This window comes from Gavialis gangeticus, unplaced genomic scaffold, assembly GCF_001723915.1.
Source record: "Gavialis gangeticus isolate Ggan-Ray unplaced genomic scaffold, GavGan_comp1, whole genome shotgun sequence".
In the NCBI taxonomy this organism is placed as follows: domain Eukaryota; kingdom Metazoa; phylum Chordata; order Crocodylia; family Gavialidae; genus Gavialis; species Gavialis gangeticus.
Window position 1 is genome coordinate 62456175 of NW_017729030.1, and position 10012 is coordinate 62466186.

Consider the following 10012-nt stretch of genomic DNA (forward strand, 5'->3'; position numbering starts at 1 on the left):
TTATCTTCCCCAGGCTACCTATCATGTGGCCCTCGATGGCTTGCCAAAACTCAGTAAGCGTCCCTCCGCCCAAAATAATTGCCCACCCCTGCTCTAAGGAGTAGTGGTCCATGAGTGTGCCACTGTGGTCCCACCTCCGCCTTTCAGTGTGGCGTGGGACACTTACTAAACGTAAGCTCCTCACCCCTCACCCAAGGCAGGCAGTGGGGGCTGGGGCCAGAAATACATCACCTTCTCCATTCTTAACAAGACCTTTTATCAAGGCCCCTAAAGTACCTCACTATATACTAGGGCTGTGCGAGGCTTCAGACAGAGCGCTGGAGCCAGAGAAGCTTTTGATGCTTCGGGGTCCAAAGTAGCACATCCAGGTCGAAGCGCTGGCCTCATTAGCTCCCCAAAGCGGTTCGGAGCTTCTGAAGCGCTTTGGAGCCACCTGGAGATCCAGGCATAGGGTATAATGGGGAAATGATAAAATATCTATAACTTTATTGGTTTTTGTCTGATTTGGATGAATTTTTCAGGAGCGGTAGACTCTGCAGAGCGCATGAAGCACGCCAAGCTTCAAATAGATTGATACAGGGGTTTGTGGGGAACTGCACCCGAAATTCATGAAAGACAAACTCATGTCACGTGTATGTATTACACCACAGGGGGGGTGAAATCTGCAGAGGTAGTGGCCCCTGGTGAGGCCACAAATCTTGCCATGTTTCAAGAAGATAGATACAGGGGTTTGGGGGGAACTGTACCCCAAATTCTTGAAACTAAAGCTCCTGTCCCATGTATGTGTTACACGACAGGGGGGTCAAGCCTGCAGGGGTGGTAGCTCTTGCTGAGACCACAAACCCTACCAAGTTTCAAGAAGATTGGTGCAAGGGTTTGGGGGGAACTGCACGTCAAGCTGCAGACAAGCAAAACACATGACATGGGTGACACTGCATGTGTTAAGGTGCAGCGGGGTGACAGCTGCAGGGATGGTGGCCCCTGCTGCAGCCATGAAGCCTGCCAGCTGTCAAGGAGATCGGTGCAGGCCTTCTGGGGCCCTGCACCCCTAGCTGCTGACAGACAAAATTTGTGACATGGGTGCTTGTGCAACTGACTGCATCTGTCTTGGGGCGTGGGAGATACTACTGTAGGCCTGGCTGCTAAGCTGCTATGTTACCAGTTATCAGTCAGTCATGATTGACTTGGGGACCAGCTCAATACACAGGACCTAGCTAATGTAGCCAGTTAATTGCCATCAATTAGCACCTACAAAACCCAACTAAGGAGAGGAAATAATCAATACAGACAATTAACTGCCCCAAGACAGAGACAGTCGATCCTACAAGCACCCATGGCATGAGTTTTGCCTGTCAGCAGCTAGGGATCCAGGGCCACAGAACCCAGAAGCCCTGCACTGATCTCCTCGACAGCTGGTAGGCGTTGTGGCCTCAGCAGGGGCTACCATCCCTGCAGCTGTTACCCTGCTGCACCTTAATACACACAGGCATGAGGTTTGCTTGTCTGCAGCTTGGGATCCAGGGCCACAGAACCCAGAAGCCCTGCACCAATCTTCTTGAAAACTGGCAGGCTTTGTGGCCTCAGTAAGAGCTACCATCCCTGAAGTTTTGACCCCCCCTATGGTGTAACACATACACGTGACAGGAGTGTGGCTTTCAAGAATTTGGGGTGCAGTTCCCCCCAAACCCCTGAACCAATATTCTTGAAGCTTGGCAGGCTTCATCCTCTGATCAGAGACTACCACCCCTGCAAGTTTCATTCAAATAAGACAAAAACCCCCAAAGTTATAGGTATTTCATTGATTTCCCATTATACCCTATGGCCGGATCCACAAGGCAGCTCCAAAGCTTTGGAACTGCTTCGACCGGATCGAGGGAGAAATCCAGTCCAGAGCTCCAGATTGGCTCACTGCCCTCTAAAGCGGCTGGATCCGAAGCCAGATTGGATTGCTGCCGACTCACACAGGCCTACAATATACATATGTATATATGTATACAAGGTTGGTGGATTACAAAGCAAAATTAGAATTTGGGGAACTTTGAATCCTTGGTCTAAGAATGTTATATTTAGGCTAGATATGGATAGGAAATCAGTGGCTCATAACTCTGAAAGCATTCTGTAGCTTGAATGGTAAGGGATGCAAAACATAGAAAGGGAACTGGCAAGGGCAGTGTTATGAGGAGGACATTTTTCTTTTACTGGGTCAATAATATTTAAAAAGAACAAGACTTTAAATAATGCATCTTGGTAAGTATTTTAAGACATGTTTACATGAGCATTAATGTGAAGAACTTCTCTGCCTTTACACACATAATTTCTCAGGTTCTATTCAACAACACACAGTTAAAAAAAAAGCTGAAACAAAACCCTCTTTCCAAATACATACATAAATACTCTATATTTTTTCTAGGTCTAAAGAAATTGAATAAACCAGAAATTATGCTTAGAAAAGTAGTGCCAGCATTATCTAATCTAACCATTATCCAATGCTCCAAGTAAGTCCATACAATGGGAACTGCACAATCATAGCATCCACTACCATCTTCACTGCATCCATGCCACTCCCAAGGTGGGCCACACAGGTACCTCCTACATATCTGCTGCTGCATGCATGTGCTAAGCCTGGAAAATAAGTAGTGAATCCATGCTGTAACTCTTCAAGTATGCAAGGGTTAGAGAATTTAAAAGCAGCGCTAGGAGGCAACACTGGGGGTGACTTTGCTATCTCATTGCCAAGTTTGCCATGTTCCAAGGTGTGGGGGGACAAATGGGCAAGGCTTTTTCAAGAGTGATTTCCCCAAGGAACACCAGAGACTTTGTGCAGACCTACCCTGAGCTCCCATCAGAGCAGGCCCTGAGCTTTCATATTCTTAAGGACTGCAAACGGCCATAATTATTCCCTCACCTCTGCTGTTAAACCTCTTACACTTAAAAGTCTTTATGTTTCCAAGCATATTCTTTATAACACCTTTGCCCCAGAAAAAACCCTAACTAAATTATAGCCTGATGCTTGGTACTTCTGAGTAATGGTGCAACAACAAGTATGTGTATGTGCATGCAAAGCTGAGGGGAAAATCCATTTCAATAAGAAAACAGATTTAATTTGCCAGTTCCTGAAACATTATTATAAAGAGGGAGTAGAACAAGTAGGTAAAAAAAAAAATTATGAAAGATATATTGACAGAGCTCTAGTAAACATCCAGCAGGAAATTTAAAGTTAAGACGATGCTCACATTATGGCTTTTGTAATGGCATCCATTAAGGGTTTCCTGGGCAGGTTTTCATTTCATCTTGAAAGCAAAAGATTACTATAATCTTAATTTAATTTGTACTCTCTATTGTTAATACCTAGTTAGAATGTAAAATGCTTTCCATGAATATTGCCCTTTCTTATTTAATGTTGAATCAAACAAACAAATAAATGGAGGGGGAAAAATACCCTGCATTTAAAGAATGGTAAGCTAGCAAAATCAAATATCAAACAAGGTAGGAAATGCCAGAGCTAAAGGTTGCTGTGGGAACTTAATTCAGCCCCCTTGCACCTAGGCACTATGGTCCAATCTTTAATTCTATGATCACAGATTTCTGTTTTATAGGAATCGACTCCCCCTTCTACCCTGACCCACAGCTTACATCACTATCTTACTCATCTGTATTCAAGTTAGACAGAACAGCAAAATCTAGCAATATTATGAACAACTGGATACAGATTCTTTTAATGGACAGTACGGAGCCTTGCTATTTGTGCTGTCCTTTCCAGTTTCATACAGCTGTTAGTTCCAGTCTACATTATGGATAGGATCTTCAAAAGCATTCAGTCTGCTCGCATCGGAATTATTTGACTCTTACTGATACCAGTGAAAGCAAAGACAAGCAAGTGCCATGCTTTTTTGAAAGTCCTACCCTACAGGTATGACCAAGCTAGCATGAGGTCTTGGTTATAAAAGGGATGTCCCCAGGTTTGTTTACAGAATGTGAAAAAAGGTCTTCAATAGATATGATCAAGACACAGGTACCTGAGTCTGCAACCTGAATGAGTCAGGAAAGAGACATCAAAAGCAACCTTATGAATTGAACATTAAAGTCTAAAAAACACTTTCTATCTGAAATACTATTTTTCTGGGACAGTGAAGATCCAGTGCAGTGCAATGGGCTGCTGAATGATGATAGCAGTAGTACAGATAGGAGCAAAGGGAGCATGGTGATATGTGGAGTTTCATTTTGTAGAGGCATGTGCAAACATTTGCTTTGTTTCTTGCCCATGTGTTTTCATGCCTGAGCATCAGTTTGAACTTCAGTTTTGGCAGACTCAGAACATTACTAAGAATTGCAGTGTTTCACATCGAAACCATGTAAACATGTATTTCCTATAACTCTGATATACATCATATAGGCTTTGATCATAATGCTGGTGATTTTAATGAACCTGGTCGAAGGCCAGGATTATATTTAAAACTTCTGTCAGCACAGGGCTGTCACTTAGGGATGTTTTTTTTTTATGGCACTTTAGTACAGGTGAAAATTAGATGTTAGACTCAAATATAACCGAGAAACAAAAGTTCAATTGCTGGTATAGTTTATATGATGGGGGGGAAATGACATATGCTAAAGAGGCAAAAGCTTTTTACGCCAATACAAATTGTGTTTACATTAGGAGAATAAAGTGATGCCAACATACCTTTTCTAGTATAAAGCAGACATAAGTTTTGAGTTTGAAATGACTCCAATAACCTGGAGACATTTGTGTAGGCTTGGATTCAGGTTTTGAATATTTTGCTCTTAGAATTCACATTCTGTGTTTTTGATTGTGCAGCATCATTATCAACATAATTAGTTCAGCCCTGGTAAAAGCACACACTGTTGCTGCAGGAACAGATTAAAAACAAACACTGTATAGATATTTAGAAGCCTTGGAAGTGAAGAACTAAACAGCGGTCCCTTAAAATGCATTTCTTTTTGTGTATTTTCTTCCTTCCCTTCTCCTCCACTTTTCTATTTTATTTTGACAGTATAAAATAGATAGGCACAGGTGTATTTTTTAATCTTGTATATGCCTGATGATGAGATGGAAACAACATTGATATAGTTATAGTTCAAGAAAAAAAACAAAGAAATGTATTTTACTTCTTTGATCCCATTAATTGTCAATACGTCTGCTAGATAGAGGTTTTGGATGCATTACCTGATGTTTTAATAATGAATGCACTCTGTCTCTTTGGGCTTACTCCATTGTTTGGTCTGATTATTCCTGACATTTCACCCTATCTAAGTATCATCCTTTTCAAAGGAATGAACTAATATCTTTCCTATTTGAAAGACAGAAATTGACATATAAAAATGTATTAAAGTCTTTAAATAAGAGTTCTGTTAGGTCACAGTTAGGTTGCCATGGAAACTTCCTAACTGGCTGTTGAAGGTGCTCACAGTACCTATAGAATGGCAATATCACCTTCTGGCTGAAGATCTTTCACTTAAGGTGGCTCAGTTATCCCTGAATGTAATGGTTCTCAAGCTGTAGGCCATGGAGGTGCCCTGAGTGGGATGCAAGGGAGGTTACTGGAAAAGTCAAGGAGAGTAAGATGACCAAGCAAAACTTTTCTGTACAGCCAGGCAGGATTGTGGTGAGATGCAGTACTGGTCCCCTTGAACTGCCTTCTAAATGGGTGGCTATATATCTGCCTCAGCGTGGTGTTGAGAATAAGCTAGTTAGCACTGCAGAGTAACTTTCAGGTAAGTGCATAGTGCTGCCTTGCACTGACATAACTGTGCTCTAAGGAAGCTACGGTACTTCCCTTCCAGTTCCATCTACATTACTTTTGATTCGGGCAGCAACACTTCTGGCTGTGGAGGATGTGTGGATCACTTTGAAGTTGTAAAGTGAGCCACGTGATCAAAAAAAATTTAAAAAAACAAATCCTGAGAATCACTGCACTAGTGAAGAGTTCACAGCATGCTCCTGATTTTTTTCATTATTGTTAAGTATTTCTCTAGTTGTTTGAATACAAAAAATATTTAGCTTTTGGTTTAATTAGCAGCTATTTACTAGTAACTTTTTGTTATCTCCATTGGTCAGCTAAGGTGCACAGTATGCCACCTGCTGTGAAGGAGAGCAAGTAAGCTGGAGATTTCATGGCAAAGCAAACTCCTACATGAACTTTGCAAGCTAGAGATGGCATAAACATGTGATTCAAAGGTGGAGCCACATGAGGAAGGGAGGTGAAGGGAGCACAACTTCCCTCTCTCCACCTTTTCAGGAACTCTCAAAGTCCCACTGCTTGTGACCAATTTGGAAGAGACTGGGACCGCAAAGTTTTCCTAACTGCTTATGTCTTGAAGATGTCCTGCCCAGACGCTAAAGAGGAGTTTGACCACAGGGAACATTTCAGTTTAGCACACAAACCACAAGCTATACATGTAGCCTAGGAGAGGCCTCTGGACCCTATTGTTGAGGAGAAGGCTGGAATCCTTCAGTAGTCAGTATCTGGTGAGATGGAAACTGGAGAAGTGTCCACTTCTATGGAGCCAGACCATGGAATTAAACACAGCACTGAAAGGAGACAGATATGGCAGTAGGAATGCTTGCTGTACCATACAAAGCTTCCAAGGAGAGATGAAGATCTCCCTCTGTTTCTGGCTCTCCTTCTTGATACTCAAGACTGTAACCCCTGAAGCTGATGGATGTGGACCTGATGAGTACCACACACACTTTATCCCCACATTAACTGAGTCCAGCTCCAGGAAACACTTTGCCATAATTTCTTCTGTCCAGCAATGTAGCTCCAGCAAGTGGTCAGATGCTAGGGCTGTCCTTGTAAGCATGGAACACAGGTTTTGGAGGAATGTGTTTCTATGGCTGGCTCGTGCCCTTCCAAGGGGAGAGAACAGGACTGAACATAGCCAGCACTAATCCCTAGGGTGGGCTACAACAGAGATGCCATGACAAAGAAGCATTTCCATGGATCCCTGTGGCATCCAGCAGTTGGCATCCTTATCCAAAGCTAACCTGTACAGACTCATTTCTGCTTCCTTCCCTTCTTCTAAATACCTTGGTGGAATGGTTCAGGAATACTATTCTTTCCCTCCCAAATTGTTACCAGTGAGTATAGACTGCCTTTTCTTTATAAAGACAAACACCAGGGCAATAAAGAGACCAGGCTCACCCAATACAATATTCTGCTGCTATGCAACTATCTCTTAGCATTAACTCAGGTCTCATGCATTTTCATTCATGGTGTCCTACCCCAACTTGGCTCCATGTGCTCATGGTGCATTCTTCAGGGTGTAGTAGAGGCTGTCTCAGGAACATTATGGAAGATACAGAGAGGGAATAATGAGCCAGAGCCCACTGTAGGCTTCGAGTTGGATGATGAGGAGAAGCATGGAGAGAGGTAAGGAAAGAGGATATGGCCCATAATTTGAATTGTTCTGAGAAAAGTTGGATGGACAATACTTCTAGCTTTTTAATCATTTTTTTCTACATTAGCCTCTTTCCCTTGGCAATTGCTCACTTATTTTTAGTATCAATAATTTCATAACAGGATGCACTTTATAGTCTACATACAAATCAGGGATTCTTTAAAATGCAAACATCAGCATTTTAATGGAAAGAACAAGGGACAGCAGGCTTACATGCAGGGTTTCTAGGTGAGCTATTCTCAAAGGACCATCTAATCATTAAAACAAAGAGGTTTGAAAATTGAAATTAATAATGCACTTTGGCATAATGTACTAAGCAAAATCCTTCTTGGCATCCTAAATTTCTCCTGCACAGAGATCCTTGCTCACTTTTTCTTGACTCTCCCATGAATGTAATTGTTTGTTTCTTTAGTTTATTGTTTGTGTGGGTGCCAGGTTAAAGGGGATGGAATGAGTCACCCATCTTTACTAATAGGTTACCCAGCTTCCTAGTTTTTATTTTTCTCTTTTGGTATAACTAGAAGATTCATATAAAGTATAACAAAGGTCAGGGAGCTAAAAAAAGGAGGGATTTTCATACTGAGCAAACTTATAAATATAATCTCTAATAACTTCAGCTACCATAACTGAAAGTTTACATAAATTAAATAGCACTCCTTGCCAGGAATGTAATATCAAATATATCTTGGTTGTCTTTTGAAGGCATCTCAGTGAATTAGGTACTTTCCTCCAACTGAAAGGCAATGCAGTCCTAAAAATCTCCCATTTCTTTTTTAAAGGGAATTAGCTTATTCTGTTTCCCTCTCATCTGTTCTTACAACAAAATTGCAATGCTGCATTCAGGATATGACAATGAAACCAGAACAGCTTATGGAAGCCTCCTAATATTTAAGAAGGATTCAGACTTCAATAACTGGGCCTGAACCTGCCTATATGTTCAGTTTTCAAGTGGGGAGAAAAGGTGCTTATATTCTCGTCTCAGACTCAACCAGATGTCCTGAGTACAGTCTGTTTCATTCAATCCTGACTATTTAGGCCCCAAATCTCTCAAGATCCTCTCAGAACATTTTAAAGATTGTAAATATAAGCCCAAACCTGAGCCCCATATTTTGTTGGAAACAATGTATAAAATGTTACATGGATTCTGTTCCATGCTCAGAAGGCAATGTAACATGAATAACTGTCACAACAGGTACGCTCTCCATCTATACAACTGAGAAGTTTGGATTTTTAAAATAGCTATGTTTTGGCCTAACCCTGCTCTCAGTAATATCATAGCAGTTAGGTCAATACTGGTGAGGTTTTGGAAATTCCGCGCCACATGTATAATAGCCAAGAAAAACAGCCTTTTGCTTAAGTTTGGTACACACTGGTATGAGAGTGAGCATTGCACACTGTTTGGATCCACATCCAAAGTACCCCAGATACATAATTGTATATGAAATACACTGAGGAAAGGCACTCAACAAGGGATAGAGATTATGTGTATGGTAATGATGGTAGGAGGCAGAAGCAGAGTTGTCTCATTGGATTTGGCTTAGACCAGGGCTGTCCAGCCTCAAAGTAGCTGGGAGCTGCATGCCCCACAGGTCACACCAGTAGGGGCCACATGTCTTGCATGGTGTGCCAGAGTGAACAGGCCACCCAGAACAACACACACCATGGATACCTTCAATGACTGCATCACTCACCTGCATCAGGAGCTAGGAGCAGCGGGGAGAGGAAGGACTCAGGCACACGTGTGTCTTACACACACGTGTGCCCCCTTACCAGACCCGGAGTGGAGGCGAGAGCAGCAGAGGTGAGCGGAGCAGCAGCGGGGGCAGCAGCAGCTGATCCTCCTAAGGTAAGTGGGGCGGAGGGACTGACGCAGCTGAGCCGGATCCGGAGGGGAAGCCCCACCAGATCCCTCTTAGCTGAGCCGGTAGGGAGCCGTGCTCCTGAGCCGCACTAACAGGCGCAGTCTGTAAGAGTGCGCCGGTGTTTGCGCCGGCGTTCGCACCGGAGGGTGAGCAGGAGGGGCCCAGAGGCTGAGTCCTGCTACTGTGGGGCAGAGGACCTGAGCCCAGCTAGAAACTCAGCAACTCCTGTGATGGTGTTGACATGGAGTGCTGCCAGGGCCCCTGCCTGGGGGGCGCAGCCTTCCCGGGGCTTGTCTGAGGCCTCCACCCAGACAGAACCCACGGGGGGGCTGGCATCCCCCAACCCCCTGGCCTGCGGGAGCTGCCCAGCAGGGGCTGGGGGGGCAGGGACTGGGGACCCCCACACCTGTCCTGCAGGCGCCTGTGTTAGGGCCCTGCAGGCGCAGGTGAGGGAGCTCCAGGAGGAGGTTTGCAGGCTGAGGGGAATCTGAGAGGCAGAGGAGGAAATTGACAGAGATTCCCTTTCCCTGCAGGGTTGTACGACCAAGGAGGATGCACCTCAAGAAGAGCCCTCCACTGCTAAGTGGCAGACGGTCACCTCCCGTGCCAGGGCTGCTCAACACACGGCAGCACCAGTTCCTCTAGTCCGGCTGGAGAACAGGTACAAAGCCCTGGCAGCCCAGGAGGAGGAGGAAGGAGAGGACGAAACCGGGGAGGAGGCAACTCCACGCTCA